The sequence below is a fragment of the Mytilus californianus genome, unplaced genomic scaffold, assembly GCF_021869535.1.
Source record: "Mytilus californianus isolate M0D057914Y unplaced genomic scaffold, xbMytCali1.0.p SCAF_4, whole genome shotgun sequence".
Classification (NCBI taxonomy): domain Eukaryota; kingdom Metazoa; phylum Mollusca; class Bivalvia; order Mytilida; family Mytilidae; genus Mytilus; species Mytilus californianus.
In genome coordinates, this window is record NW_026262690.1 from 13583955 (window position 1) to 13604255 (window position 20301).

The 20301-nt window shown below is 32.8% G+C and overlaps 1 protein-coding gene across 1 annotated transcript in view; it reads right to left on the minus strand.

Moving 5' to 3' along the window:
• The window catches only part of LOC127699231 (ALK tyrosine kinase receptor-like), a 167159-nt gene that overhangs the window by 72924 nt on the left and 73934 nt on the right, over positions 1-20301 (minus strand). The window contains exons 3-4 of the mRNA XM_052202985.1: positions 11509-11645; positions 340-471 (exon numbers count right to left, since the gene is read on the minus strand). The gene's annotated coding sequence lies outside the window, so the exon portion shown is untranslated. The remainder of the gene's footprint in view (positions 1-339; positions 472-11508; positions 11646-20301) is intronic.

A 20301-nucleotide genomic window follows, 5' to 3' on the forward strand; every position in this document is an offset into this window, starting at 1 on the left:
CCTTCGGGCCAGGTGAGCTAAAAAATAAACACATACTATGCGGTATGGGTTCTGCTCATTGTTGAAGGCCGTATGGTGACCTATAGTTGATAATTTCTGTATCATTTGGTCTCTGGTGGAGAGTTGTCTCCTTGGCAATTATACTACATCATCTTATTTTTATATCAAACTGTCCACTATAGATAATAATTTCCTACCTTCTTTTTTAAAGCATGTAATAACATTAACAGTTCTAATTTTACTGCACCAGGTGCCCATTTCATTAATTAATGTCTCATCCGTGATGGTTGAGCGAAAATAATTTGAAAATTCAGCACCTAATATAATATTACCCCTTACCACAAGTCACATTGCTCTCATCTTGTCCGTTTAGGCAGTCATGTCTAAAATCACAGATTTGATCAATAGAAATACACGAGTTGTCTCCACATGAAAACTGTTGTACTGAGCATGATTTTCTGTAATTCCCATCTGCAAAACAAAAATCAAATTTACTTCAAAACATAACTTGGGGAATTTGGTTATTCTTTTAGGTCAAATAACTCCTTCAGTGTTCTGAAGAGATATATATCATGGTCAGGAGGGTAATGCCAAAAATACCAGTCGAAAGAAGGTTTTTATTTCCTTAGCTACTAGATAAAGGAAATTTCTTCAAGACTGGTATTTTTCCCCAAATACCAATAGAAATTGTTAATTGTAACATTTCAAATTCAATTCCAATATTCTTTGTTTGATAGACGATATCAAAAACAGTCATGTTATATAATAATAAATCGCACAAATGATCAAGTGTCTCTGCCTTTAAGGACAAATAATGGTATAAACAGTTTGGCAAATACCACCACAGAGAGGGTTAAAAAGGCATATCCCTGGGCATATACCCCAGCGATTGTGAAATATGAACAAAATTCATCCAATCAAAGAAACACATGAAAAAATACACTTGGCATCAAACAATCAGGCAGTTTTATATCCTTGGTTCTCAAATTATATTTTTAGGGAGGGGGGAGGGTTGTCCAACACAGATTCTTGCTTTAGGTAAGGTGAATATCTAGACTATCTGTTGTTCATAAATTATTTTGTTGAATTGGTTTTGGATATAGTGTGTTGTTGTGCCCTTTATTAACCAAACCAGTATGATTTTATGTAATCTGTATTTACTGATCATAATTATACATCAGTTTGCTTGGTATTTGCAAGAGGAACTACTAACATGACAATTCACTGTCATACTCATAAAAAGGACTATATTAAGGCATCGTGCCAATCAGATGAATTATCAAAATTTTCAAATAATGAAATATCATTATTGTTGAATGTGTTATGTCAAATTAAATCTGTATTCCATGGTCCTTGGGTATCAATTTCAAATTTCAAACAATTCTACCAAAAGGTTGACAAATAGTCCCAAATTCTGGAAATTAAAATGGAGACAGGGGCTGCTACATATACACTGCATGAATGATGGGAACAAAGATGTTTTTCCCGTTGCCCACACAAACATCAAATCAACCGAAAAGCCAACCTTATATGCAAACACTTACTTACTTCATTATATAATTACATAATATAGCCTGAAATTATTTACTGGTTTAGAAACATTTACTTAAGGACCTCATGTAGTTGTTAATAGAAACATTTACTAAAGGACCTCATGTAGTTGTTAATAGAAACATTTACTAAAGGACCTCATGTAGTTGTTAATAGAAACATTTACTAAAGGACCTCATGTAGTTGTTAATAGAAACATTTACTAAAAGAGCTCATGTAGTTGTTAATAGAAACATTTACTAAAGGACCTCATGTAGTTGTTAATAGAAACATTTACCAAAGGACCTCATGTAGTTGTTGATAGAAACATTTACTAAAGGACCTCATGTAGTTGTTAATAGAAACATTTACTAAAGGACCTCATGTAGTTGTTGATAGAAACTTTACTAAAGGACCTCATGTAGTTGTTAATAGAAACATTTACTAAAGGACCTCATGTAGTTGTTAATAGAAACATTTACTAAAGGACCTCATGCTGTTGTTAATAGAAGTATTTACTAAAGGACCTCATGTAGTTGTTAATAGAAACATTTACTAAAGGGCCTCATGTAGTTGTTAATAGAAACATTTACTAAAGGACCTCATGTAGTTGTTAATAGAAACATTTACTAAAGGACCTCATGTAGTTGTTAATAGAAGTATTTACTAAAGGACCTCATGTTGTTGTTAATAGAAGTATTTACTAAAGGACCTCATGTAGTTGTTAATAGAAACATTTACCAAAGGACCTCATGTAGTTGTTAATAGAAACATTTACTAAAGGACCTCATGTAGTTGTTAATAGAAACATTTACTAAAGGACCTCATGTAGTTGTTAATAGAAGTATTTACTAAAGGACCTCATGTAGTTGTTAATAGAAGTATTTACTAAAGGACCACATGCTGTTGGTAATAGAAACATTTACTAAAGGACCTCATGTTGTTGTTAATAGAAGTATTTACTAAAGGACCTCATGCTGTTGATTATAGAAGTATTTACTAAAGGACCTCATGTAGTTGTTAATAAAAAACATTTACTAAAGGACCTCATGTAGTTGTTAATAGAAACATTTACTAAAGGACCTCATGTAGTTGTTGATAGAAACTTTACTAAAGGACCTCATGTAGTTGTTAATAGAAACATTTACTAAAGGACCTCATATAGTTGTTAATAGAAACATTTACTAAAGGACCTCATGCTGTTGTTAATAGAAGTATTTACTAAAAGACCTCATGTAGTTGTTAATAGAAACATTTACTAAAGGGCCTCATGTAGTTGTTAATAGAAACATTTACTAAAGGACCTCATGTAGTTGTTAATAGAAGTATTTACTAAAGGACCTCATGTTGTTGTTAATAGAAGTATTTACTAAAGGACCTCATGTAGTTGTTAATAGAAACATTTACCAAAGGACCTCATGTAGTTGTTAATAGAAACATTTACTAAAGGACCTCATGTAGTTGTTAATAGAAACATTTACTAAAGGACCTCATGTAGTTGTTAATAGAAGTATTTACCAAAGGACCTCATGTAGTTGTTAATAGAAGTATTTACTAAAGGACCTCATGTAGTTGTTAATAGAAGTATTTACTAAAGGACCACATGCTGTTGGTTATAGAAACATTTACTAAAGGACCTCATGTTGTTGTTAATAGAAGTATTTACTAAAGGACCTCATGCTGTTGATTATAGAATTATTTACTAAAGGACCTCATGTAGTTGTTAATAGAAGTATTTACTAAAGGACCTCATGTTGTTGTTAATAGAAGTATTTACTAAAGGACCTCATGTTGTTGTTAATAGAAACATTTACTAAAGGACCTCATGTAGTTGTTAATAGAAGTATTTACTAAAGGACCTCATGTTGTTGTTAATAGAAACATTTACTAAAGGACCTCATGTTGTTGTTAATAGAAGTATTTACTAAAGGACCTCATGCAGTTGTTAATAGAAGTATTTACTAAAGGACCTCATGTTGTTTTTAATAGAAGTATTTACTAAAGGACCTCATGCTGTTGTTAATAGAAGTATTTACTAAAGGACCTCATGTTGTTGTTAATAAAAACATTTACTAAAGGACCTCATGTTGTTGTTAATAGAAGTATTTACTAAAGGACCTCATGCAGTTGTTAATAGAAAAACATTTACTAAAGGACCTCATGCAGTTATTAATAGAAACATTTACTAAAGGACCTCATGCAATTGTTACTGGAAACATTTACTAAAGGACCTCATGTAGTTGTTAACAAAAACATTTGTTAAGTGCATCTAACTCTATCTTACAGTAATTATATACATTTTAATTATTTGCCCTTTTGCTTTCAAGCATAATTTTCCGTTATCTGATTTCAGCAAATTTCAATTGCCACTTATCTGACAAACCAAACAAAGACAGGAGATAATATCCAATAAACAGATTTGGTGAAATTGGAGACAGCAAGCACTTGTCAACTTTATTTTATTTGCTGTGATATCGCCACAATACAGCATCTTAATGTCAAATACAAGATTAGATTTTAAAGTCAATTCTTCCAACATCTCCTTCACATTACAAATATGATTAGATTTAATTACATGCTTCAAACCTTGAAAGGAATATCAACAAGAGTTGGCATCATTCTTCCAGTATTTCTCAGACACATTTATTATGTTTCAAGAATCATAAAAATTTATACAAGTCCAAATGTAACTTGCTTTCATACTTCCATGTACAAGAATTGTGGACACTTTTGAGGGAGATAACTCAAATTAAGAAATAATTCTTTTGAACTGGGTTTCTAATCTCCTTGACTCATCTGGTATCCAGTTCGCAAGATAAGACAACTCTCGATATGTGTCGCGATGGTCTATTGATGATCATATATGTGTTAATTGATTGTAATCAGTGGGAATCCTTGAACATGTTAACTATCAGCAAGGATTTGTATAGTTTTAAATCCTTGCTATCAGCAAGACACTTGGTTTTAAAGAGAAAGAAAAATTATATTTAAATATGCAATTACTTGGGCTGTAGTAGAAAGAATTCACGACTAACTATGAAACCGTAAACGATTGACTTTACAATGGTAATTATGAGGTCATAAGTAAAGGTAATTTTTCAGTCCTGAGTTGCAAGTAAATGGCACAAAGTCCCATGCCTGACCGTCACATAATTGATAGGACAAAAATTCACCATTAAATAGTAAAACTGTTTACTATCGTTTGAATATATTAGAGAAACTTAAATTATTGAAGTACTTTCTTTTTATCACATAAATTCATTATACAGCTTGGGATATTGTTCGTTAGAATTGATAAATGAAGACTTATCAAATTTTATTCATGCAAAGGATATATTTCTTGGTACCATAAAGCCAGTCAAGTAATAACAAATTTTCGCAGCCTATTTTCTAAATAATCACTAGATCATTATGAATTCTTTTACCGTGAATTAATTTTGTTTACAAAGTTGTTTATACTTATAATTATTAATGTTCAAGAAAACACAAACTATTACTATAAAATAAGTTTTTGACATTGTAAATCAGAGACAAACTATCTCTAACCTGACTTTTTTCTGGTACCATCTTCGTGTCCGGGGCTTTTATGTCCTACATTTGAAATGTATCATCTTAATTCAACAAATGGATATATTGGCTTATAAATAAAAAGATGCGGTATCATGAAAACTTTCCGTCAATTGAAAGAACAAAATACGAGGATGTTATCAACAGTTACTATAGGACACTGTACGTCATTCAACACTGATGAGTAAACCCAGTTATACATGTTATAAAATGCCCCGGTATGAAAAAATGAGAAATCATTTAAAAGAGAAAAACAATGGCCTGATTTATGTTCTAACATAGTTAAAAAAAAACCCACTAAAATCGCAACTAGTTAAAATAGCGGTGTTTTTTTTCTAATCTTAAAAAATCCATTTTTCGATTTTGAGACGCTTTTCAGAAGATTTGGGTAAAAAAGACTAAACCTGTGAATTTTAGAAAGTCGATTTGATAAGTTTTGACAATTTTAAGGCTACAATAATTTTAAAGAGGTAAATTAAAAGGCAATCTCACGTTTTTTCTTCTTTTTTACTAGTGTGAAATACATACAGGTTGGTATAGTTCCTATTTTTCGAAATATTTGCCTACTTCGTGTCAATTTTCGCTGTATCTGTATAACCGTTAGATAATGATGTTTATTCTTAACATAAACCCATATTGAAGAGAAAAGATGGGAGTAATATGCAAAAACCAGACACAATACAACTTCATATGAAACTCAGTCATAAATTTCGAAAACATATGCCGCGCGGGTATGGATCTAAATTTTTCAATAAAGTATAGAGCTTCATCTTCACATGTGTATCCGGGATCGTTTTCCGTCTTCCTCAGGCAAGTTTAAAAAGCAATTCATATTGATGAAGATAACAAATGTTTTCATATATATTAACCTGCAAAATCGCTAAATAAGTTCATGAAAAAACATTATAGGTCTGCTATATACAACTTTTTATACAGCCATTGTATGAGGGTTCTTTGAATTTTAGACATAAACAAAACATGTCTATCCAGAATAATTTTGTAATCACATAGCCCGGTAAGCAGAAAGGCAAAATAGATTTTCAAAAATATTTAATATGCACTCATGTGGGACGATCATTTTTATATAGACACCAACAGGAGGCGAATTGGAACTTAGACGATTAACTGTGAAAAAAAGGCATAGGATAGCAAATTTACGTACCAAAAATAAGATGTGTGGCATAAACTTAAACAAACCAGAGTTAAGTTCTTTTCTAGAACTTGTCTGTTTTGTATTTTCTTTTATGCACGTTCTGTTAATCTATACTGAGATTCAAAAGGGGGAGGGTTGAGACCTACAAAAGTAAATTTAACTCGAACTCATTTCAATATACATGTACTAGTACCTGTCAAAATTTGGGGACCTCGTAAGTAGTTGTCGTATGTCATATCTTATTTGTTTTCGTTATTTGGAGAATGTTTGTGTTTATAACAGACCTTAAGAAAAATAAGAAGATGGGGTATTATTGTCAATATTAGAAAACAATGCACCAGAGACTGAAAAACGCCACATAGTTTTTTTTTTTAAATTCACATTGAACGTATAGACTCTGGGCGATTTAGATCCTGACATTTTTATAAAGGCATGTCTATTGTTGAGTATTTAAGTTGCCCTGTAAGAGCCTGTCTTTTGGAGAAGGCTATATTTTGCTCTCTAGATGTCTAAGTTATTTATGTGCATGGTTGGGTTGCTATCTCATTCACCAGAAGTTCATGACTTCTGCATTTACTTATACCCCACATCTACCTTCATTCATAGAAAAAAGTACGGTCTGATAGAAATGATTACACTGATATTGAAAGGCAAAGTAATATTATTTTTGAAATATCAGAAAAACTGTTGCACATATCAAATGATATGTCAAAGAGAGTGCCCAACTGTTTTTGAATTTATTATTATAATTTAACTGTTGAATAAGTATTTTTTTTTATATCATCGGACATTTGAATGTTCTAGATGCACAATTAACATATTGGATAGAAAATAAAAGGATATGGAGTAAATGTACATGGGACAAAATCGCACACAATACATAGAAAACATAGAAAATTATCAATGAATAGTGCTTTTATTCCTGTTCTACATCTTGACAGTTGATGTAGGGTCTTCAACAATGAACGAATCATTCCAATATTTCAACATTCAAAATTTTAGTTAAATCTCTCGTGCACACTAGACATGCTAGACGGGGCTATATATGTTCATGTATAAACATCCCTGAGTACAGAAGTTGACGGAGTTATACGTTAAGTGTACATTAAACTTTTAGTACTGTCAAATGATATTCAAAATCAGCATGAATGTCGGTCTACATCTTTCATTAATTGAATAGCTGGCAGATGAAAAAAATAAAGATAAATCTAATAACTTTTTCACCTGCCATGGCAATAGTTTATGATTGTACAAATAAAATATTGACAAATCATTTTAAAGCAACTGTCATGTTTTTTCCATATACAACAATGTTAAATTTTATCAGTCCAGAAGTGCTCCCTTGTTATTCACTGATAACGTTACCCCTGCTGAGCTGTCCCTGATTTTTGTGTATGTTTAAACTATCAATAACAATTTCAGTCCTGAAACCCACTTTTGTTAGTATCATTCTCTCAATACAGGTTTTCAATAATTATCCTATTGAAAGAGCTTGTTTTGCAACAAATAGGCCAACCAAAATTATGTACCTTTTATTATGTCCTTATTCAAAATTTTGGTTAGCATGTACAATAGTCTATAATTTAATGTGGGTAACCAAATAAAACTTGGGTAAGTATCAAATAATAAACTGAACAAATTTTTTTTTTCTTTGAAACCCTTTTTTTTTCGAACACTCAAAATGGTTGAAAAAGTCTTTCTAGGAGAGTATAAGGATTCAACAGACTATTTTGATCATTTGACTTGTTTCGAGGTCTTGTCCTGATTTTTTTTTTGCTATTATCAGTTTCTCTCTATCTACTGTAGTTACCGTTATAAAAATACAACAAAAATGGGTAAAAATTGTGTCTTTCAAGAGGAATTACTCCTAAAAGGAATTAATTTAGAATTTCAGACTTGCAAGTGATCAGAAATAGGTTTTAAACTTTATACCCCAAGGATGATAGTTGTCAAGTTTGTTCTAAATAGTCCAGTAGTTTTAAACTTTATACCCCAAGGATGATAGTTGTCAAGTTTGTTCTAAATAGTCCAGTAGTTTTAAACTTTATACCCCAAGGATGATAGTTGTCAAGTTTGTTCTGAATAGTCCAGTTGTTTTAAGCTTTATACCCCAAGGATGATAGTTGTCAAGTTTGTTCTGAATAGTCCAGTTGTTTTAAACTTTATACCCCAAGGATGATAGTTGTCAAGTTTGTTCTAAATAGTCCAGTAGTTTTAAACTTTATACCCCAAGGATGATAGTTGTCAAGTTTGTTCTGAATAGTCCAGTTGTTTTAAACTTTATACCCCAAGGATGATAGTTGTCAAGTTTGTTCTGAATAGTCCAGTAGTTTTAAACTTTATACCCCAAGGATGATAGTTTTCAAGTTTGTTCTAAATAGTCCAGTTGTTTTAAACTTTATACCCCAAGGATGATAGTTGTCAAGTTTGTTCTAAATAGTCCAGTAGTTTTAAATTTTATACCCCAAGGATGATAGTTGTCAAGTTTGTTCTAAATAGTCCAGTAGTTTTAAATTTTATACCCCAAGGATGATAGTTGTCAAGTTTGTTCTGAATAGTCCAGTAGTTTCAGAGGAGAAAGTTTCTGTAAAAGTTAAAAGAGGAGGGACAGGATACTAAGTTATGAAAAAACCTCACATGGTACTCTTGGCCAAGTGAGCTAAAAAATAATTGAAAATTGTCACTTATTCGAACAATTGCAAAATGAAAATGATTAAAGTATGGTAAAGCCAATTTATATATAAAATTTTCTAATAATAGTGTTGCCTAGTTAATCTTGTTGTCTCCCACACCATTAGAAACATGCAGCAGTGACAGCACCTATCAATTACCAGGGAATGTGAAGAATTCTCAGAAGAGTCATTCCATAAATCATCCACGCTGTTACTGACAGGAACAACACAAAATTATCTATAATTGCCATAAATGTCCATAATTTCTTTTAATCAAAGCAAACTGTACTTTATTGAACACAAGCTTTAAGATTGTTTTTAGTCATAAAACAGGAACTTTTATCTCACAAAAAATAAACACATCATAGTTAAATTAAAACCATTTTTGGATGTTGTACTGACATGCAAGAAGCCAAAATTTTTGTGACATTACATAAATTATAATTCATGTCACATCAAGTTGTCTTACTTTTCATAGTTATAAATAAGAAACAAAATAAGAAACAAATATTTCATTTCAGTTTCAGAAAATACATGCAAGAAATTTTGGGGCTGACTGTTTTCAACTCATCAGAACTAAATTTGAAGAACCTTTGGCTTCCTCATCACAAAGCAGAATGAATACCCAGGAAACATCATTAGAGTAATCAGGTAATTTGCATGTGCACATGTCTTAAGGTGAAAGTCCACAGCGACAAAAAGTCAAATCTGCTCTAAGTTTAATGTTAGAATGAATAATTCAGTGGTTGTCCTTAGTTTCTGTATATCATATTTGCTTTTCATTTGTTTATAAATCAGAACAAAGGTTTTCAGGATATGTCATGTCAATGCTTTCTATTGCTGACTTTACTGTATGGGTTTGCTCATTGTTGAAGACTGAACAGTGACCTATAATTGCTTACATCTATGTCATTTGGTTTTATTGGCAATCATACTACATCTCCTTATTTTCATATTTGGTCTTATTGGCAATCATACTACATCTCCTTATTTTTATATTAATGTTGATTATCTCTCTGATACAAGAAATTGAAGGATCAACATCCTGTTGACAATTAATTATTCTTACTAACTGACTTCAGCACAATTTGTGGTTTGAGATTATAGTGTTATCAACTTGCTGTTTCTGTAGTGGCCCTGTTATAGATTCGAGGTTAGCTGTATTGGACCAGAGACTCAAAGAGTTGAGGGTCAATACTCTATAACAGGGCCAATACAAAAACAGCCAGTTCATAACACTTTTAAGTTCTAAGAAATTTATCCTTAAATACATTGTACAATGTAGTTACACGAAATCACATTTATATCTTATACAATATCTTATTTGTATTAAATGTATCCAAAATTTGGTGAAGCATAAAAAATTTGCAACCAGAAGTGAAAAATCCTTTATTGCTTTTTGGCCAGGTCCAATACTGCTTTTTCCCGTATTGGACCAGGTGGAAAAGCAATAATAACTCATGATCTATATAGACAGGGGGACATCATCAGTATTGCACATGCTGATTTATTGGTATGAAGGCTGATTTATCAGTATGAAGGCTGATTTATTGGTATTAAGGCTGATTTATCGGTATGAAGGCTGATTTATCGGTATTTAGGCTGATTTATCGGTATTAAGGCTGATTTATCGGTATGAAGGCTGATTTGCTCATACCATTTAATAATAGATAATATAAATTGCTGTCTGAAGATATTGCAGAATAAGACATTTGTACAAATCAACAAACTTTAAAATAAATTTGCATTTTCGAGGATGGTACCAAAGACAAATTAACACCAAGATAACAACACTTGATATAATGAATGAAGTAATCAGTGTTCACACAACATTCTCTGAACAAAGACTGTAGAATGAAGTAATCAGTGTTCCCACAACATTCTCTGAACAGACTGTATAATGAAGTAATTAGTGTTCACACAACGTTCTCTGAACAAAGACTGTAGAATGCAGTAATCAGTGTTCACACAACATTATCTGAACAAAGACTGTAGAATGAAGTAATCAGTGTTCACACAACATTTTCTGATCAGACTGTAGAATGAAGTAATCAGTGTTCACACACACAACATTCTCTGAACAAAGACTGTAGAATGAAGTAATCAGTGTTCAAACAACATTCTCTGAACAAAGACTGTAGAATGAAGTAATCAGTGTTCACACAACTTTATCTGAACAAAGACTGTAGAATGAAGTAATCAGTGTTCACACAACATTCTCTGAACAAAGACTGTAGAATGAAGTAATCAGTGTTCACACAGCATTCTCTGAACAAAGACTGTAGAATGAAGTAATCAGTGTTCACACAAAATATTCTGAACAAAGACTGTAGAATGAAGTAATCAGTGTTCACACAACATTATCTGAACAAAGACTGTACTGTGGATTCATTATTATTCGTGGGATACCAATTTTCGTGGATTTCATGGGTATAGGTAAACCAGGAAGTAAAAATATTTTACAGGTCTATAAAGAGACTTTAGAAAAAACAAAAAATCAAATATCCATGAAGATACAGTTTTACCTCACCCACTAAAATGAAGGAATTCACAGGAGTTTACTTTAAGGTAAATTTTGACGGTTACCTTTTGATAGCTGCAGCAGATCTATGTTATCCAAGCCAATGTATGATACATTATTTTTAACACATGCATGGAGAACCAACTGAAAAATCTCATAGGCTGGTTCAAAATACTCCTCAATTTGCCTCCAGTATACTGATCTGAAAGTAGACAAAAAAAAATTTAATAAAAAAATAATTATGAATAAAATGTGATTTTGGTACCTGTCAATGTGACAGCAGTCCAACAAAAAAATAAACAAAAAGAAATATAAAGGTCAATGCAGAGCTACAACAATAATTTAGTGCTAATGTGAGCACTGAAGGGTAAAGATTTTGAAGTGGAAATTAAATCTTAAACATTGCAAAGTATTAAGCATTGGAATGCATAAGTAACTATGAATTGGAGATATAGTTGTAGATGTTTCAGCTGCAATTATGTATAATGGAAGATAACACCAATTTTAAATATCACTTTAACAATGACATCATTTATATTTTTAGAACAGATACTAGATTCATGCACCAATGCACAATTTATGTAATTTTCTTGACAAGTATCATTGTGATTAAATCTGGAAAATTGATAACTATCAAGTCAGCCACATTTGGGTTTTGATTGCATGATCCTGTATCGCACACCTGGCATTTTATAAAACTGATACAATGAGAATTTTGTGTTAAATAGAAACTGAGGGCTAAAATTTGTCTTGCTGGTCTGAGTTTCTGTCTATCTGTATTGTTTTAAGATAATAAGCAAAAATTGCAGATCTTATCTTGTTCATAATTTTTGCTATTTACAGTTTCTGGCAAAAATGTAACAATGGTGTCATTCAGAAGCAACAATTCTAAAGAAGTCTACCGATAATTTGGCAATGTTGACTAATCTGCAGATCTTATTTTGCTGGTCTTTTTGCTGAGCCTGCGACTTTTGTCGCAAAAGCGAGACATAGTGATTCTACATTCTGTTTTCGTCGTAGTCGTCGGCAGAGTCCGCAAATTTTTAAAGTTTTTGAAATTTTAATAACTTTCTATAGCTATCCTGGATTTCTACCAAACTTGGACAGAAGCTTGCTTATGATCATAAGATAGTTTCCAGAAGTACATTTTGTAAAAAAATAATCCTGTTTATCCGTATTTTACGTATAAATGGACTTAGTTTTTCTGCCAGTTAACATAACATTCACTTTGTGGTTAAAGTTTTTAAAATTTTAATAACTTTCTTAAACTATCCTGGATTTGTACCAAACTTGGACATAAGCTTGTTTATGATCAAAAGCTAGTATCTAGAAGGAAATTTTGTAAAAATTTATTTCCTGTTTTCCGTATAGTACTTATAAATGGACTTAGTTTTTCTTCCAGTTAACATTACATACAGTCTGCAGTTAAAGTTTTTAAAACATTTATTAGATTCATAAACCATCCTGGATTTTTACCAAACTTGGATAGAAGCTTCTTACAATCAAAAGATAGTATCTAGAGGAAAATTTTTAATAATTTTTTCCCCATTTTTGTTGAGACTGCGACTAACAGCAAAAGTAGGCGAGACACTGAGTCCCGAGGAACCCGTACAAATTTTTTCTTATTTACATTTTCTGCCTATCTACTATTGTTTCTATCAAATTGGTAGATGTAATTTAAGGGCAATAACTCCTTAAAAGAGTTGATATTTTTGGCCATGTTTGGCTTATTTATAGACCTTATTTTGCTGATCATATTGCTATTTACAGTTTCTCTCTATGTACTACAGTTTCCATGAAAAAACACAAAAAAATGGCTAAGAATCATCATTCAAGGACAATAACTCCTTTACTTAATAGCCTGATGATATGCAGCAGTTTGACAAACGATAATTTTGATCATTGAGAGGCTTGATTTCTCTTTACAAATGGTATGTAATTAAAAGGTACAGTTGATTTTTAAGAGTTAACTCCCTTAGGTGTTCTGGAGGCAATATAAATTGCATTGCTGTGACATTGTTATTGGAAGCATGTGCAGTTATGAATGTTGCATTTTATTGGTGAAAAAAATACTGTAAATTAATTAATGCATGCAATTATTATTGTGAATCACTAATACCTAGTAAAAATACTAGATTTAATTAATGCAATTGCAAAAATTTGGTGAATGCAAGTTTTTTATTATTGCAAATTGTATATTTTAGTATTTTTCACATTACTAAAACCATTGCAATAATTTGTGATTTTACGGTACATTAATATTGGAATGCCGTGCAATCAAAATTATAGATTCTTATAAAACTTACATGCAGTGTAATTATATCACATAATGCTGAAATGCTGAAACAACAAGGTTGACCTTAACCAAACATTGACAGGAATAATGTATGGTCTTTTTAAGATATATATATATAACATGTATAAGGAGTTGTTGCCCTTGGGAGACTATTCATACCATTTTTTTTTACATTTGAGACAAAAACTATAGGAATTAAAGCCAAACTGAAAAAAGCAAAAAATGATCACAAAATTAAAATCTACAAATGAGTAAAAAAGATTGAAATCATCAGTTAACTCCTGATAGGAGTTGGAGTTGGAAGTGGAGATTTTTGTTCTTAATAAATAATGAATGCAAGGTCCTGTATCAAATACCTTGAAACCTCTCACACATTGGGTATATAGTCATTCCATAGAGTCCTGTATAAAATACCTTGAAACCTCTCACACACATTGGGTATATAGTCATTCCATAGAGTCCTGTATAAAATACCTTGAAACCTCTCATACACATTGTGTATATAGTCATTCCATAGAATCCTGTAAAAAATACCTTGAAACCTCTCACACACATTGGGTATATAGTCATTCCATTATAGCCCTGTATAAAATACCTTGAAACCTCTCATACACATTGGGTATATAGTCATTCCATAGAGTCCTGTATAAAATACCTTTAAACCTCTCATGCACATTGGGTATAATCATTCCATAGAGTCCTCTACAAAATACCTTGAAACCTCTCACACACATTGGGTATATAGTCATTCCATAGAATCCTCTATAAAATACCCTGAAACCTCTCATACACAATGGGTATATAGTCATTCCATAGAGTCCTGTATAAAATACCTTGAAACCTCTCATGCACATTGGGTATAATCATTCCATAGAGTCCTGTATAAAATACCTTGAAACCTCTCATACACATTGGGTATATAGTCATTCCATAGAATCCTGTATAGAATACCTTGAAACCTCTCATGCACATTGGTTATAATCATTCCATAGAGTCCTGTATAAAATACATTGAAACCTCTCATACACATTGTGTATATACTCATTCCATACCAACCTGTATAAAATACCTTGAAACCTCTCATACACATTGGGTATATAGTCATTCCATACCATCCTGTATAAAATACCTTGAAACCTCTCATACACATTGGGTATATAGTCATTCCATACCATCCTGTATAAAATACCTTGAAACCTCTCATACACATTGGGTATATAGTCATTCCATAAAATCCTCTATAAACTACATTGAAACCTCTCATACACATTGGGTATATAGTCATTCCATACCATCCTGTATAAAATACCTTGAAACCTCTCATACACATCGTGTATATAGTCATTCCATAAAATCCTCTATAAACTACATTGAAACCTCTCATACACATTGGGTATATAGTCATTCCATACCATCCTGTATAAAATACCTTGAAACCTCTCATACACATTGGGTATATAGTCATTCCATAAAATCCTCTATAAACTACATTGAAACCTCTCATACACATTGGGTATATAGTCATTCCATACCATCCTGTATAAAATACCTTGAAACCTCTCATACACATTGGGTATATAGTCATTCCATACCATCCTGTATAAAATACCTTGAAACCTCTCATACACATTGGGTATATAGTCATTCCATACCATCCTGTATAAAATACCTTGAAACCTCTCATACACATTGGGTATATAGTCATTCCATAGAATCCTGTATAAAATACCTTGAAACCTCTCATGCACATTGGGTATAATCATTCCATAGAATCCTGTATAAAATACCTTGAAACTTCTCATACACATTGGGTATATAGTCATTCCATAGAATCCTGTATAAAATACCTTGAAACCTCTCATACACATCGTGTATATAGTCATTCCATAGAATCCTTTAAAATCAAAATAGTTTTCAATAAAAATCTAATGGTTCATTTATCCAAGAACAATATATGTCAATCAAAAATGAAACCAAACAGACCCATAAAACCAATTATATTCCTGTTCTCCACTCCTACAGAATATTTTCATACTCTCTAAACAGGACAGATTTATTGCAGTTAGCTGTCAACAATTAATGTACAGAGTGGAAATTTAGTCACTTTTAAAATAGAATCAATTTCCATTACTGATTAAAATTCAAAATGACAATTATGATTTTATATCAGATTTGTTTCTTTTTTTAATGTACTTTAAGGAGTTAAATTTATAAGTTATTAAGAATAATATAAAGAAACTTGAGTACATAAATGAAGAATTCTAGATGTTGATTTTCTGTTTTTGTTTTTTATTCTGTTCGTTATGTCTGTGAATCTATGCATTCACATGAGATGCTGAATTTTACTTTTTCCCACGTTTAAATGCTAACTTTGGAATAATAGATTTCACATTCCACCGGTTATGATACATGTAATCCAGAAAATAATTGGAGACTGGATGCTTCAAAGAAACTGAACTGCTCACCTGGCATCAATGCCTTTTGTCAAAATTATAGACTGCACTCTTCAGCTTATTTAAAGCCAATTTAGCCTACTGAACTTTTAAAGCAATAACAGACCAGCTAGATTTCCATTGTTGCATATTTTACTTAATTATAAATTGAATTAAAATTTTGCTATTTTCAGCTATAATTTTATCAGATCAAATCATATTATTTTAAATTCTAGACTTTTTTCCCCTGATTTAAATCTAATTGGATCAATATTCGCCAAAAAATTTCAGAAAAGGAGATGAAAATATAATAGGATCAATTAGGAAATTGTGAAACATCATAACAACATTATATCTGGTCTGAGAGTTAGTGTGTATCCAGGAGTAACAACATTATATCTGGTCTGAGAGTTAGTGTGTATCCAGGAGTGACAACATTATATCTGGTCTGAGAGTTAGTGTGTATCCAGGAGTGACAACATTATATCTGGTCTGAGAGTTAGTGTGTATCCAGGAGTAACAACATTATATCTCGTCTGAGAGTTAGTGTGTATCCAGGAGTGACAACATTATATCTGGTCTGAGAGTTAGTGTGTATCCAGGAGTGACAACATTATATCTGGTCTGAGAGTTAGTGTGTATCCAGGAGTGACAACATTATATCTGGTCTGAGAGTTAGTGTGTATCCAGGAGTGACAACATTATATCTGGTCTGAGAGTTAGTGTGTATCCAGGAGTGACAACATTATATCTGGTCTGAGAGTTAGTGTGTATCCAGGAGTGACAACATTATATCTGGTCTGAGAGTTAGTGTGTATCCAGGAGTAACAACATTATATCTCGTCTGAGAGTTAGTGTGTATCCAGGAGTTACAACATTATATCTCGTCTGAGAGTTAGTGTAACAACATTATATCTGGTCTGAGAGTTAGTGTGTATCTAGGAGTAACAACATTATATCTCGTCTGAGAGTTAGTGTGTATCCAGGAGTAACAACATTATATCTGGTCTGAGAGTTAGTGTGTATCTAGGAGTAACAACATTATATCTCGTCTGAGAGTTAGTGTGTATCCAGGAGTAACAACATTATTTCTCGTCTATCTCGTCTGAGAGTTAGTGTGTATCCAGGAGTAACAACATTATATCTCGTCTGAGAGTTAGTGTGTATCCAGGAGTGACAACATTATATCTCGTCTGAGAGTTGGTGTGTATCCAGGAGTGACAACATTATATCTCGTCTGAGAGTTGGTGTGTATCCAGGAGTGACAACATTATATCTCGTCTGAGAGTTGGTGTGTATCCAGGAGTGACAACATTATATCTCGTCTGAGAGTTGGTGTGTATCCAGGAGTGACAACATTATATCTCGTCTGAGAGTTAGTGTGTATCCAGGAGTGACAACATTATATCTGTTCTGAGAGTTAGTGTGTATCCAGGAGTGACAACATTATATCTGGTCTGAGAGTTAGTGTGTATCCAGGAGTGACAACATTATATCTGGTCTGAGAGTTAGTGTGTATCCAGGAGTGACAACATTATATCTGGTCTGAGAGTTAGTGTGTATCCAGGAGTGACAACATTATATCTGGTCTGAGAGTTAGTGTGTATCCAGGAGTAACAACATTATATCTGGTCTGAGAGTTAGTGTGTATCCAGGAGTGACAACATTATATCTGGTCTGAGAGTTAGTGTGTATCCAGGAGTGACAACATTATATCTGGTCTGAGAGTTAGTGTGTATCCAGGAGTGACAACATTATATCTGGTCTGAGAGTTAGTGTGTATCCAGGAGTGACAACATTATATCTGGTCTGAGAGTTAGTGTGTATCCAGGAGTGACAACATTATATCTGGTCTGAGAGTTAGTGTGTATCCAGGAGTGACAACATTATATCTGGTCTGAGAGTTAGTGTGTATCCAGGAGTGACAACATTATATCTGGTCTGAGAGTTAGTGTGTATCCAGGAGTGACAACATTATATCTGGTCTGAGAGTTAGTGTGTATCCAGGAGTGACAACATTATATCTGGTCTGAGAGTTAGTGTGTATCCAGGAGTGACAACATTATATCTGGTCTGAGAGTTAGTGTGTATCCAGGAGTGACAACATTATATCTGGTCTGAGAGTTAGTGTGTATCCAGGAGTGACAACATTATATCTGGTCTGAGAGTTGGTGTGTATCCAGGAGTGACAACATTATATCTCGTCTGAGAGTTAGTGTGTATCCAGGAGTGATTGTCTTAAAAGTTAACATAACAAGAATGAAAATTATAGGGAGCAATAACAAAAACAATATTGGGTCTGTACCTTTGTTGCTGCACCAAATTGTTTGAGGTTGCAAGCATACTGAAGCGTAACCAGGGGTCGAAATTAGTGCTGGTCCGGTGGTCCGAGACCAGTAGAATTTGCGTCGGACCAGTAGATTTTGTCAGCTGGTGGTGCAGTGGAACAGTAGAAATTTGTCGATAAAAATCACTGATTGCATCGCAATCTCGGTTTGTTTACACAAAAATTTACCTGCGAAATCAATTACATTGTACTGGGGGGTACTAAGTATTACAATTGATCAAGTTAATTAATATCTCGGGTGAGCTTCCTTCACAACAACAAAACATGTGGAAAAATTAAGTTAGATTCTGTACTTGCTCATGAACAATCAGAACAGTACAAAAAATCTACGGGAATAAAGGAGAGGAAAGCACCCGAGGAATCAAAGGCAGGGAAAATCATTCAAACTTTAAAGCAAAACATTTTCATAAGGTTGGTGAACATATTTAGAAATGTACATGCTATTGCTAAGAAAAGATGACAATTCACAGATTTTCTTTGGATGTGTAAACTTGACGTGATGAAAGGTGTAGATATTGGACAGACATACCGGAATGACAAGCAAGTTGTAACTTTTGTTAATTTCATTGCAAAAGTGGAACGTCAAAAAGTTGTTAATTATATAAATGAAAGTAAATTTATTTCAATTATTTGTGATGGTTCTATTGATAGTGGAATTCTTGAGGAAGAAATTATATATGTTCGGACTTGTAACAAAGGCATAATCAAAAGTTCTTTTCTAGCAGTTGGTAACCAAAGTCAAGCAGATGCCGAGGAGGTATTGAAAGTTATCACTGATTCTATGATTTCTGCAGGAATATTCAGATGGGAATCAAAGTTAGCAGGATTTGGGAGTGACGGAGCGAATGTAATGATGGGAAAAAACAATGCGGTTATTGCTAAATGTGGATACAGAGAATATTTATCTTTTACACAAAATTCAAAGCTGTAAAAATCTCATTGAATTATTTTTTATTTTACCAGATTCAAAGATGTGTCGTCCCTTAAATGGAGTGATGTTAACCAAGGTGGTGCCACTGACTTTTTGAACATTCTAGGACTTATGGATTTAATTCTTTCCCTTCCTGCTCATTCTGCTGATGCAGTAAGGGGGTTTTCTGAGATGAAACTTGTTAAGAATGATTGGCGATCAAAACTGCGTCCAACTGTTTTGTCAGATCTATTATTCATAATGTTTCACACTGAAGATGTAGCATCATTTGATCCGGTCCCAGCTATTGAAATGTGGAACATTTCTGGACAGCCCTCCAAACGACCCAGTCAGGCACCCTTTGGTCCTCGTGAGGATTGTGCTGATGTGGAAGACAATGTTGACATTTTTCTGTCCTTGATCCTGATTTTGATAAAGAAAATCATTGAGATTATCAAAGCCTTTATCAAAATCAGGATCAAGACTCTCTCTTTTTCTTGTCTAACATATGCAAAAGAAAGCATGAAAATAAAAGTAAACATCTATCATTTATATTAGTGTTTGTCAAATGAATGTCATTTTTGCAGGACCAGTAGATTTGGAGTCAGACTAGTAGATTTTTCAGATCACTGGTCCGGCTGGCCAGTACACAAAAAAGCTTAAATTCGACCCCTGAGCGTAACTGATCATTCCTAACTATAGAAGCCAAGAAAAGTTTGACAAATTTTCCTTGTACAAGAAATGTTGTAAAATTTCAAACTATCTGCAAACAGGAAGTGGCTGCACAGCAGATGTAAAACATTCTTACAAGTTACAACTCATCATCATCAAGCTGCAGACCAAATATAAATTCATTCCCTTCCATAGAAACCA